The sequence below is a fragment of the Bacillus rossius genome, chromosome 18, assembly GCF_032445375.1.
Source record: "Bacillus rossius redtenbacheri isolate Brsri chromosome 18, Brsri_v3, whole genome shotgun sequence".
NCBI lineage: Eukaryota > Metazoa > Arthropoda > Insecta > Phasmatodea > Bacillidae > Bacillus > Bacillus rossius.
This window is the reverse complement of record NC_086345.1, coordinates 10,224,277-10,238,522: the sequence shown is the minus strand read 5'-3', so window position 1 is coordinate 10,238,522 and position 14,246 is coordinate 10,224,277. Positions and strand designations below refer to the sequence as shown.

The 14,246-nt window shown below is 36.5% G+C and overlaps 1 protein-coding gene across 16 annotated transcripts in view; it reads left to right on the top strand.

Annotated features, from left to right (window-relative positions):
* Positions 1–14,246, top strand: part of LOC134541305 (gastrula zinc finger protein XlCGF57.1-like) — a 531,604-nt gene that overhangs the window by 305,184 nt on the left and 212,174 nt on the right. For 3 of the 16 annotated variants that reach the window (XM_063384653.1, XM_063384651.1, XM_063384658.1), the window contains exon 1: positions 1,193–13,563. The exons of 12 other annotated variants lie outside the window; for them this stretch is intronic. The gene's annotated coding sequence lies outside the window, so the exon portion shown is untranslated. Of the gene's footprint in view, positions 1–1,192; positions 13,564–14,246 lie in introns of those variants that run through there. One more of the 16 variants, XM_063384644.1, reaches the window with a different exon arrangement.

The following is a 14,246-nucleotide window of genomic DNA, read 5'->3' as shown; positions in this document are numbered from 1 at the left end:
TCACTTTCGTCATCGAACCAGTGATTATCACAAGCTTGATTAGGATAATTTATTTTGTGCCGGAAATTAGGCATTTCGTCACCTTTTTTTATTTTTCTATAATTTTAAACTTTTTTTGGAAATCTTATTTTTTTTAATTTAGCTGGTTGTTAAGGGGGTGATTTACTCTTTGTTAGGCCGGTGTACGCCACGTGTTTAAACTTTGTGCCAGTGGACCGAAGACCCCTTTCCCAGGGGGCCTATCTGATATTTTGCTGTCAAATGTGGACGTGGGCAGCCCAGTTGAAATTTCTCTCGCCTGCAGTCACGTCCCGAGTTTGTAATTTTATTTCTCTTCATGACAAAAATTGCATAGAGTGGCTTCTGGGCTGCAAGCTGCTTCTTCTTAGAGGCCTGCTGAGAATAGCAAGTCTCGTCACGAATGGGTCTCCAGTGGACTTGTGTTCCCACCTTAGTGGCTATTTCTGTCCCCCCTTCCTCTCACTCTACCTCACATTTGTTCTGAGAAATCAAGTCGGGAGCAGTGACCTGACGTGAACTTAGCCAAGACGATGGGCTAATTCAAGGACTTTCTCCCTGGTCTTACAGAGACGTCCACGACATCTAGCGGCAGAAAGAGTAACCGCTGGCCTGGTCGCCAGCATGTAGAGCACACCCTCGTGACACCTGGTGGCAAGTCAACTCACCGCCTCAATTAGTTCCCCTTTACACCGCTAGAAAGCAGCGCCGCGGCGCCATAAGGCACTATGTTTCTTCTCGCGGCCTGTAGAAGTCGATTGTTTGTTGCCTTCTGTACTTGCCGGTAAAGAGTGCGCATGTCTGTGTTCTTGTCACGACCGCCTCGGACTCCTTCGCATGTTTTCGGCCATGAGCCGAACCTTCCCCCTCTTTTTTCCAAGGCCGACCACCCGATTTCATTAGTAGCTATGACCGTCATCGCCAGGACTCAGTACTCTGACCTCGGCTGCTAACCACATCTTCTCAGCGTCCTCTGCGCTAAGAGGCTTTTCGCGGGATCGGCGATTTTCGGTTTCATAAATGATGTAGTCAGTTGCTTAAGGGATGTGATCCCATTTGTACAGTAGCCAGGCAGATGTAGTTTTTAGAAAAATTCATGTGTAGTTAAAATTTTTATTTTTTTTATTCTTTAAAAATTAGTTTTCCTAACGCGCATCCGCAATTTCTCGGTGCACGTCATCCTGATTTCGGCGCGAGACACCTCGGAGGCGCTGTTTCCACACCCTGTTTGGTGAGTAATCCGTTTTTTTTCCCCTCCCCATATTCCCGTTTGTTGGCCTTTCGCGCCGAATGTATATGACTGTCTGGAAGCAGGTCTAATTCGTTTTGAATTTGACTTGTGTTTCAGACAGGGTCCAAGTTTCTGGGGAGAGAAATTGCTCCCCGCATGATATTCGGGACCTCCAGCTGATTTCCCCCTTTAGAAGAGTTTTTCTCTCGGTCCGACGTCATCCTGGGAAGACCCGGGTGGTATGAGCTATATATATTTTCCGCTTGCATGGAAGGAACTAAATTCATTAAAAAGATACCAGCGAGCAGTGCTTTAAGAAAGTAATCCTCAAGAACATGTAAAATCAAGGAAACTTATATATATGTAATCGTTGGGAGAATCAAATTATGGTGCTATACTTGAAATTTTTTTAATGTAATAATTTGTTTGTTAAGGTGTAATGTGTATTGTTTTAAATAATGTAGGGGCTCCCCCTTAACTTTGTTAATTACTAAGATCTTTATTATCATGTCGAAATAATGCTAAAACAAAACCTCTTAATGATAAACCAGGAAAACCTATAGACCAAATTATTTATATAGTGTATTTATTTATCATATACCTTCTTCTACATAACGATCCACGAACTCCCAAGTTACTAGAGTGCAGGGAGTGTAAATTTTGTCGTGTTCACTGCCTCGTGTCGCCTCTGGTAATTAACTTTAATTTTCTTAATATTTTGCCCAGCAGTTTCCAAGGTGTTTTTAATTAATTTAAAATAATATATTTTTGGGCACGAGGGGAGTTACAATTTTATTACGTAATTTCCATCGTTTTGATCTCAAGCCACCATCACTGTCTTCGCTCTTGACTGCTTTAGGTGCTTCAGCACAGTACTCAATTATGTCAGCATCACAAGCTTGATCAGGAAATTAATTTTATTACGTCGTTTCCATCGTTTGGTCTCAAACCACCATTAAAGTCTTCGCTCTTGCATTATTTAGGTGCTTCAGCACAGTACTCATTCATTTCAGCATTACAAGCTTGATCAGGATAATTAATTTTATTACGACGTTTCCATCGTTTTTGTCTCAGGCCACCATCACAGTCTTCGATCTTGACCGCTTTAGGTGCTTCAACACAGTACTCAATCATGTCAGCCTTAGATTTGTCAGCACAGTCATCGAACATGTCAGCCTCAGATGTCACCACAATCTTCAATAATGTCAGCTTCAGATGTTTCATCACAGTCTACGGTCTTGTCAGCTGTGGTTCTCCATCTTTCACATTTTTATGGAGACGACTATATATTGATGTAAATATATTTTCTTTTCTAATGAGGTTTCTACTTTCTTCGTTTGTTTTTTTTGAAATTATTGTCTTGATATATATATCAGTATTTTTAGCATTAGCTTTTTTACATTCTTCATAATCATTATTGTCGTCTAATATTCTGCCTTCGTTCCTCTTCCACGATGTTGGAGCACAGTCTTCGTTATCTTTATTCATCTAAGGTGTACAGTTCTTGCAATGTCTATCCAAGTAATATCTTCAACCAAAGGATTTATGACACTGACTGCAATTATATGGTTTTTGACAAGGACCCAAATTATACTCCTTCTCTCATGTCGTTTAGCATTCTTTCTCAAGGTAAACATCTTGCTGCAGTATCTACAGTGATGTCGTTTTGATACAGCTACAGGCAACGAATCAGGGTACATGTTAGATTCTGCGACTAATGGCAGATGCAAACTAAGAGTTTTAAATTAAAACCATTACTTAAAAAGAATTTTTTAAATATTTTGTCAGCGAGAGTTAAATTATCTCATGCAAAAGTACTGGTTGTAAGTAGTTATGCTTTTCAACAACAGATGATGCCACGTGTTGCTGCAGGTAAATAATATTTATTTCTTTTATGCGGGATGCGGATGTTCACTAACGATCGCAAAAGAAGGATGGCTTTGCTAGACTCAAAGGAGAAGGAAGTTTGTTCATCCAGTTAGTGTTTCTCAGATTTCTCAGGGCATATTATTATTTGACTGAATAATGATTTTTTTTATAATGCCACCTGATAAAAATATTGCAAGTGGTGATTTAGTAGCAGAAATTCACTAATTAAATTTAATCTTGAATATAATGACATGTCTCATTAAGAGTAAAACTCCTTCATGGAGAGATAGGTTTCTCATAAATAACCAGAATCCCTTTGAGAAACCACAGGAATGATCGCAAGCACACGGAAAAAACCATCACAATATTGACAAGAATAATTAGGAGCACACGGAGAACACCATCAAAATATTGACAACGATAATCGGGAGCACACAGAGAAAACCACCACACATTTTCTTTCATAAATTACAAAAAAAAATTAATAAAATTAAACAAAAATTACAAAACATACAAAAACTGATTCTGGCTTGGACTAGAACTCTATCTTTGCTCAATAATGAGAATTACATAAGCTAGCAGAATCAGTTTTTTTATATTTTGTAATTTTTGTTTAATTTTTTTTTTAATTTATCAAAGAAAATGTGTGGTGGTTTTCTCCGTGTGCTCCCGATTATCCATGTCAATATTATGATGGTTTTCTCCATGTGCTCCTAATTATTATTGTCAATATTTTGATGGTTTTTTTCCGTGTGCTTGTGATCATTCCTATGGTTTCTCCAAGTGCTTCTGGTTATTTCTGAGAAACCGATCTCTTCATGAAGGAGTTTTACTTTTAATGAGACATGTCATTATATTCAAGGTTAAATTTAATTAGTGAATTTCTGCTACTAAATCACCACTTGCAATATTTTTATCAGGTGGAATTTAAAAAAATCATTATTCATTCAAATAATAATATGCCCTGAGAAATCTGAGAAACACTAACTGGATGAACAAACTTCCTTCTCCTTGGAGTCTAGCAAAGCCATCCTTCTTTTGCGATCGTTAATGAACATCCGCATCCCGCATAAAAGAAATAAGTATTATTTACCTGCAGCAACACGTGGCATCATCTGTTGTTGAAAAGCATAACTACTTACAACCAGTACTTTTGCATGAGATAATTTAACTCTCGCTGACGAAATATTAAATAAATTCTATTTAAGTAATGGTTTTAATTTAAAACTCTTAGTTTGCATCTGCCATTAGTCGCAGAATCTAACATGTACCCTGATTCGTTGCCTGTAGCTGTATCAAAACGACATCACTGTAGATACTGCAGCAAGATGTTTACCTTGAGAAAGAATGCTAAACGACATGAGAGAAGGAGTATAATTTGGGTCCTTGTCAAAAACCATATAATTGCAGTCAGTGTCATAAATCCTTTGGTTGAAGATATTACTTGGATAGACATTGCAAGAACTGTACAACTTAGATGAATAAAGATAACGAAGACTGTGCTCCAACATCGTGGAACAGGAACGAAGGCAGAATATTAGACGACAATAATGATTATGAAGAATGTAAAAAAGCTAATGCTAAAAATACTGATATATATCAAGACAATAATTTCAAAAAAAAAAAAAAAACGAAGAAAGTAGAAACCTCATTAGAAATGAAAATATATTTACATCAATATCTAGTCATCTCCATGAAAATGTGAAAGATGGAGAACCACCTGAAGCTGACAAGACCGAAGACTGTGATGAAACATCTGAAGCTGACATTATTGAAGATTGTGGTGATACATCTGAGGCTGACATGATCGATGACTGTGCTGACAAATCTAAGGCTGACATGAATGAGTACTGTGCTGAAGCACCTAAATCATGCAAGAGCGAAGACTGTGATGGTGGCTTGAGACCAAAACGATGGAAACGATGTAATAAAATTAATTTCCTGATCAAGCTTGTGATGCTGACATAATTGAGTACTGTGCTGAAGCACCTAAAGCAGTCAAGAGCGAAGACAGTGATGGTGGCTTGAGATCAAAACGATGGAAATGACGTAATAAAATTGTAACTCCCCTCGTGCCCAAAAATATATTATTTTAAATTAATTAAAAACACCTTGGAAACTGCTGGGCAAAATATTAAGAAAATTAAAGTTAATTACCAGAGGAGACACACGAGGCAGTGAACAAGACAAAATTTACACTCCCTGCACTCTAGTTACTTGGGAGTTCGTGGATCGTTATGTAGAAGAAGGTATATGATAAATAAATACACTATATAAATAATTTGGTCTATAGGTTTTCCTGGTTTATCATTAAGAGGTTTTGTTTTAGCATTATTTCGACATGATAATAAAGATCTTAGTAATTAACAAAGTTAAGGGGGAGCCCCTACATTATTTAAAACAATACATATTACACCTTAACAAACAAATTAATACATTAACAAAATTTTTAAGTATAGCACCATAATTTGATTCTCCCAACGATTACATATATATAAGTTTCCTTGATTTTACAGGTTCTTGAGGATTACGTTCTTAAAGCACTGCTCGCTGGTATCTTTTTAATGAATTTAGTTCCTTCCATGCAAGCGGAAAATATATATAGCTCATACCACCCGGGTCTTCCCAGGATGACGTCGGACCGAGAGAAAAACTCTTCTAAATGGGGAAATCAGACGGAGGTCCCGAAGATCATGCGGAGAGCAATTTCTCTCCCCAGAAACTTGGACCCTGTCTGAAACACAAGTCAAATTCAAATAAATTAGACCTGCTTCCAGACAGTCATACACATTCGGCGCGAAAGGCCAACAAATGGGAATATGGGGAGGGGGGAAAAACGGATTACTCACCAAACAGTGTGTGGAAACAGGGCCTCCGAGGTGTCTCGCGCCGACATCAGGATGACGCGCACCGAGAAATCGCGGATGTGCGTTAGGAAAACAAATTTTTAAAGAATAAAAAAAATAAAAATTTTAACTACACATGACTTTTTCTAAAAACTACATTTGCCTGGCTACTGTACAAATGGTATCACATCGCTTCAGCAACTGACTACATCTTTTATGCAACCGAAAATCGCCGTTCCCGCGAAAATCCTCTTAGTGCAGAGGACGCCGAGAACACGTGGTCAGCAGCCGAGGTCAGATTACTGAGTCCTGGCGATGACGGTCATAGCTACTAATGAAATCGGGTGGTCGGCCCTAGGAAAAAAGAAGGGGTAGGTTGGGCTCATGGCCGCAAACATGCGAAGGAGTCCGAGGCGGTCGTGACAAGAACACAGACATGCGCACTCTCTACTGGCAAGTACAGAAGGCAACAAACAATCGACTTCTACTAGCCGCGAGAAGAATCATAGTGCCTTATGGCGCCGCGGTGCTGCTTTCTAGCGGTGTAAAGGGGAACTAATTGAGGTGGTGAGTTGACTTGCCACCAGGTGTCACGAGGGTGTGCTTTACATGCTGGCGACCAGGCCAGCGGTTACTTTTTCTGCCGCTAGATGTCGTGGACGTCTCTGTAAGACCAGGGAGAAAGTCCTTGAATTAGCCCATCGTCTTGGCTAAGTTCACGACAGGTCACTGCTCCCGACTTGATTTCTCAGAACAAATGTGAGGTAGAGTGAGAGGAAGGGGGGACAGAAATAGCCACTAAGGTGGGAACACAGGTCCACTGGAGACTCATTCGTGACGAGACTTGCTATTCTCAGCAGGCCTCTAAGAAATAGCAGCTTGCAGCCCAGAAGCCACTCTATGCAATTTTTGTCATGAAGAGAAATAAAATTACAAACTCGGGACGTGACTGCAGGCGAGAGAAATTTCAACTGGGCTGCCCACGTCCACATTTGACAGCAAAATATCAGATAGGCCCCCTGGGAAAGGGGTCTTCGGTCCACTGGCACAAAGTTTAAACACGTGGCGTACACCGGCCTAACAAAGAGTAAATCACCCCCTTAACAACCAGATAAATTAAAAAAAATAAGATTTCCAAAAAAAGTTTAAAATTATAGAAAAATAAAGAAAGGTGAGGAAATGCCTAATTTCCGGCACAAAATAAATTATCCTAATCAAGCTTGTGATAATCACTGGTTCGATGACGAAAGTGACCTTGTGGTTGGTGTTGAAACAGAAGACACCAGGGATAATCATTTTTATTATAAACATACAAGGAAGATGAACGTAGCAGAGAGATTGATTATACCTCATGGGAAGATCCTAACATATTGGTTGACAGGCTAAGGCTTCTACATGGTTCGCTTTGTGCAGGAAACTATTCGAGCATCAAAGAAATATCCCTCATACTTAAAGAACTGAGGGAAGCTAGCTACATAAAATAATGGTTTCCATTAATTGCATGTGTATAAACTTGAAGAAAAATTAAGATTATTTAAAAATGTACTTTATCATTTCTCGAAAGCTCACCTAAATAAATTTATAACTAAAAGGTGTAAAAAAGTCACCACTGACATCCAAAATGTATATTAATAAAGTCATGCATGTAATCATGTCAAGTTCGATAAAAAAAGTAATTGAAATCAGTTGGAGTATTTGGAGCTGTTAGAGCTGTTGGAGCATTTGTAGCATTTGGAGAATTTGGAGCATTTGGAGCTGTTGGAGCATTTGGAGCATTTGGAGCATTTGGAGCTGTTGGAGCATTTGGAGCATTTGGTGCATTTGGAGCCTTTGTAGCATTTGAAGCTGTTGGAGCATTTGGAGCATTTGGAGCCTCTGGAGCTGTTGGATTTGTTAGAGCATTTGGAGGAGTTGGAGCTGTTGGAGCTAAGAATTAGTCGTTTCATGTCTATGCAGGGCTAAATGTTTATAAGATTGCTGGCTTTCGCAAGTCATCCTTTAGTAGGATAGAAATTATGTAATAAATATTATGTTTGTAAAAGAACTTGCGGTGTTTTATTTCTCGAAGCTGACATTTTTCTGGTATTTAAATTTAATTTATTTTCAGCTTCGTTCATAGATTGAAGAAAGTTTCGATTCAATATGTAAAATAATGTGTGATTTTTTCGGTGAATTTTGGAATTTTTCCCGAACTAATAAGTCAATAAAAACAAATATCTAAAATGGCGCTCGTAATGGTTTAAAGGATGATGGTAATAAATGATTTTAAGTATCTTTTAGGTCTTTGATAATAATATATTATAATAATTATTTTTTCCATAAAATTATTTTTTTGCATCATCCAAGGATCTAACCAAGAACAGGAATTGATATAATCAATCATTACTTTAATGAGTGAATTTTTTGATGAATTTTGTAATTTTATCCAGAATTTCTAGATAAATAATTATACGATTCCAAGATGGCGCCCAAATTTCAAGATGGCAGGCACTTCAGTAATAATAAATGATTACTGCACTCTAGCGGGTAAAACTTAGACAAGTATGATGGTAATGTACTCTATAAGACGAGTACACGCACAAGATGGTGTCCTCCAGCAGACGAAAACAAGATGGTGGCAATGACCTCTAGCATATTGTAGCTCCTGGTAGCATGTACTGAACGAGAAATGGCGGATCCATGATGGTCGTCAAGGTAAAATCATATTTCAAGGTCAAAGTAAAATTTCACTGTTAAGGTCAAATTTCAAGGTCAAAGTCAAAGTTCAATGCCAACAGTTGAGGACAAAGTTATGGTGAACAGAATATTATACTAATATGGTATCAGCACACTCTAGCAGACGAAAACAATATGGTGGTCTCCAGCGGATGAAGACAAGATGGCGGACATGTCCTCATACCAGATGACGATATATATACCTTGCTATTGGTGGCGGAGATCAGTCTGTAGGTGGCTTCGTGGAGGAAGGATCTGTTTTTTTTTTGCTCTAATAGTTTCGAATCAAGGACAGGAATCGAACTAATTAATCAGTATTCTAATAAGTAATTTTTTTTTCGAATCTCTAGCATTTAAATTATGTATTTTCAAGATAGTGACCGTAACGAAAATTACAACGGTGTTTTTTTAAGATTTTTATTATTTAATTTGATTGATTAATTTTTAATGATTTTTAAATTTTTTCCCGATTTTCTAACAAAACAATTACAGATATTCAAGATTGTGACCGTAACGATACATGTTACAGTTACGTCTTAATACATGATGGTGGTTCTGTCTCGAACAGGTGGTGCTATTATTACTTCAAATCAAAAAAATTACAAGTCCGAATATGCATGTTATTTTTATATATACCTTATTTTATTCTCAGTTTGGTAAATGTCTCGATGGCCTTGCGGTTAAAAGCGTATGTTTTCCAATCTAGAGATCAGAGCTGCAATGGTTCGAATCACAGCGCTTCCGATGTATTCTGTTAAAAAATTTAAATTTAATATGTCGATAAGGACCATAATAGCTATGGTAGGTAATGGAACATCGACCTTATGTGATGAATCAGAGCGACGCTGGCGCTCTCTATGTATAAAAAGCAGAAATAATTTCCTTGGTATCCAAGATGGTGACCTCCAGAAGAACAAAAAATAAATAAAATAAAGAGCTAGGCTGGCGCTCTCTAGGAACAAACAGCAGAAACAAAGTCAACGGTATCCAAGATGGCAGCCTCCAGAAGAACAAAAAAATCAAGAGCGTTGCTGGCGCTATCTAGGAACAAAGAACAGAAACAAAGTCGACGGCATCCAAGATGGCGGCCCCCAGTGAAACAGAAAAATTCAATATGGCGGTCATGACGAAAATTTCATCATAATGAGTGGGGCGCTCTATTTAAATATGGCGGATCCAAGATGGCAAAAAAAAAAAAAGAAGATTTAGGTCGTTGAAACCGTAGTCGTTTATTCCTAGATGTCTAAAAATTGTAACGATCGTAAACGCTGAATTTTTTTTACATAGAATGTAAAGTATTTCCCCAGTATATAACATTATTTTTTTAAACGTTTTCTTTTACTGTAAGTTCTCACATGCTCTGTGGTTTTTAAATAAAATAGTTTGACTCAAAGTTTTTTGTCCTAAAGTCATTTGTCCTAACTTGGTTTTTCATAATGTCGTTTGTCCTAAAATCATTTGTCCTAAAAGTCGTTTGTCCTAAAGTCGTTTGTCCTAAAGTCGTTTGTCCTAATGTCGTTTGTCCTAAAGTCGTTTGTCCTAATGTCGTTTGTCCTAAAGTCGTTTATCCTAATGTCGTTTGTCCTAAAGTCGTTTGTCCTAATGTCGTTTGTCCTAAAGTCGTTTGTCCTAAAACTCAGAGTAAGGATTTATCGATACTGGAACCGTCGTTTGTCCTAAAAGTCGTTTGTCCTAAAGTCGTTTGTCCTAAAGTCGTTTGTCCTAATGTCGTTTGTCCTAAAGTCGTTTGTCCTAAAACTCAGAGTAAAAATATTTTGAAGCTGTTCCGTCGTTTGTCCTAAAATTCGTTTGTCCTAAAGTCGTTTGTCCTAAAGTCGTTTGTCCTAACGTCGTTTGTCCTAAAGTCGTTTGTCCTAATTTTTAGGACAAACGAAATTAGGATAAACGCTTTAGGACAAACGATTTTAGGACAAACGCCGCACCCCCAATCGGTCTTGTTTTCTGTGAATTTTTATCTTAATATTTTTATATATATTTTGATTTTCAGAATTTTTTCTATGACAAATAGTGCAAAACTGCATTTGTATTTCCAAAAAGCTGCATTAAATTATAGACAGTGCTTTTCACTATGACTATTTGAGTTTACCAAATATTTTCCTGGGTAGTTTCACTTTCATAAAGTTTCATTTGAAACACCAATATGTGTGTCTCCTGATGTTTACTAAAGTGTATATATATATGGGTTTATGTTGCTACAAGTGGGTCCACCATCTTTGTGTTACATTTCCGTTTATCGACTTCCGTTCCGTTTTCATGAAATTACTTCTACCAAATGCAATATTCCGACGGCAAAGATGTTTACTCATAAAAAAAGTTCATACATCTAGTAATATTTGAACTGATATTTAGATTATAATATAAAAACTAGCCGCTACTATCCAGCAACCAAAGCTATGTTGTAGTCTTTGTGCTCTTTTATGTCAAATGATAGTAACTCCTGTGAATATGCATTTATTAGATATGTTTATTTAAAATGGTGCATTTTACTCCGCATGATGGGTGAGCATGTGCATATTGGTTAAAGGTTTACAGTTCTACAGTACATGTGCGCATGAAGATCCTACGTGGGTTTTTAATGTTGTTTATGGTTTGAGTTCAAAATATTTTTCAGTCACCTTTGATATTCGCATCCAATCTAAGTGATTTTCAGAGTAAATTGTCATGAAGTGCAATATTTTGAATCATCGCTAAACACTTGAGTTTTATCACCTTGCGTATATTGCTGAAAGGACTTTTTGTTTTAACATGTATTGATTATAAAGGTACAACATTCGTACCATTGATATATAATTTGTCTAGGTCAGTGCACGTACAAAATTACAGAAATATGCGTGAAATTGGTTTATAATTGCATGGTCAGTACTATGATGCAATTAAAGTGAAGGCAAGGTTGACATTTCCTAGTTTGGTTTTATACTATTTTTGATTTTTAAATTTAATCATCAATTTTTTATTTAAAATTTTTTTGTGAAAAGTTAAAATTTTAGTCATGTTTTATGATATTTTTCCTAAATTTGTATGAATGGAACTTGTAATAAAATTAAAATTTTGATTATTTTTTTTGTTGAATTTGGTACAGAAAAACTTACCCACTGTTTGTATTTATAAAGCAACTCTATTTGTCTTTAAGTGTGTACTTATTTAGGATAAGTAACACATGAATACACTGAATAAATGTTTTAAATTACCTAAGAAATTAAATATGTGTTAAGAATAAATTAAATCTATATAATTTTACAAGATAATTTTTTAGATCATGAATGGATAAAATTTAAAATAACTGTACAAACAACTAATATATTAAGTTGCAAATAAACATTAAGCGTTTCTCTCATTCATTATTTCGAACTGTTCTATGAAATGTTGGATATGTCCTGTAGGTCTATCTCACATATGATGTGTTAAATTGGTAGCAGAACAAACTAGCGAACTAGGGAACTGGAACACCCAAGACAGATTGAGAGATCAATTTGTTAATCTTCAAAATTACGGATTCGTGATTTGAACAGAAAGTGTTTGTAAGGCTGTTTGAGACAGTTTTAAAACTTTTATCTTTGCTGTCGTGGAGCACAGCGTACAGATTTAGATTGACATTGTTTTGACTGACGTGATACAATGTTTAGAATATTGATGACCTAAACAAGTTTTAGCAGTGATTCACGGGGCAAAATTTTAGAAGTTTATTTTCTTACTTTAGGTTTTAAGATATTTTTCAAGAGTCGGATATATGTCTAGTGAGAGCAATGGCCCGCAGGTTGACGAAAGCAGCAGCAGTAGTGGGAGGTTTACAAACACCCTGACTCTTCTTGGAAGAGGGGACATTGCCGGGACCACAGCTGCAGACTAGTTCCAGCCCCGGCCACTGAGGGCTGCCCAGTGCCTGGCCTGTGGGGATACACTCCCAGCCAGGCGGGAGAGGGTAGTGGGAATGGTTTTAGGAATTTTATATTGGTGGTGACTTTTCATCAAACTTGGAATAAAACTTTAAATTTAAAAAAAAAAATCATAACTATGCAATCAAACAAACATAAATTTTCTTTTTATTTATGTATATACAAATATTCACTTTAAACTATTCAAACATTTCAAATATTTAAATAGGTTTTATGTTTATTGTTACTAAAAAATAAATTTTATATACTCTACCTAGTGTAAAATAACCAAACCAACAGTCTGGACTGTGTATATGGTGTTATTTTAATAACACTTACGTAAACATTAACAATTAATAATACAATATTTTTTGGCTACGGTGTTAAATTATAATGAGTCACATAAGAAAATGTAAAAATTTATATACAATTGGACGGATTCTGAACCTAAGTAGCCTAGGTACTTCTGATCATCAAACTCATAATGCCACATTAGAAAACACATTGTTTGAAACTTGTTGTAAAATATTGTGTTATTAATGCAGTAATGCTTAAATTATAACATATTTAAGTTGCTATTATTTTTTGATGGCTATTAAAATTTACAAAAAGTATATGGTCTTTTATTCAAAATAATATTTATGATGATGGTGTCATTGTAATTAAAATCAATTAGCTTTCAAACAGAAAATGTTTTAAAATATTGAATTATGCCTTATAAAAAAAAAATTTGGTTTTGTGTACATTGTAAAGTTATTTAATGCAGTAAATTGAAAGGGGTGATTAGATTTATTTGTACGCAAGTGCATATTCAAATGATTTGTGTGGATGTCTAAAGAATCAACTTAAATATACTACTTAACCTGTAGCTCTACCTTTGTTTTAATTAAGGATGGAATATTCATAGCACAGAATCAGAGATGATTACTCTCAGCAACAAAATCAAAAACCAAAAGAAAATTTACAAATTATTATTCAATGGAATGATAAGGTAGGTACTTAATTGATGTTTGGACTCATCACTGGGAATGTTTCAATTTTGAAGAGCCCAGTGAAAAACATTTCACATAGATATTATTTCCTGCAATTGTGGCAAAAAATTTAATTTTAAACTTACAGCTGGGTCCACAATTAAAAAATATAAACAGTGCATAGCAGGCCATGGGGACAACTGTGTGCACCTGTATAATTGTTTTACAATTTGATTCTTGATCAATAAAGATAACCAATGAATATTTGTTAAGTATCCAACGTCTATTATATTTGGAAATATTTTAACTCATCATATGGTAACTATCTTGTCATAGCTGATCAGTGTAAAGAATTTGAAGTAACAAGTGTCGACAGTCGTCGTGCGGGACACGATAATGAGTGACATTGGCGAGGCAGTGAAATACACCGTGTGGGACACGATGACCAGTGACGTTGGTGACGCAAGGCAGTTCGCCGCGCGGGACAGATGCATCGACGGCGTGGTAACAGTGATTTAGTACGAGTACGCCACTCACGTTGCCGACATTTTCGGGTCACGACAATGAGGATCGACGGAAGTTTATGCGGGAGTAGGGACATCTAGAACTATACAAGGTGCAGCCGGCCGAATGGGCCTCGCAGGCAAGTGGACAGCTTGTGAAGATGTTAAGGACTGGTGGTCCATGGCGGGAAATTTCAGCA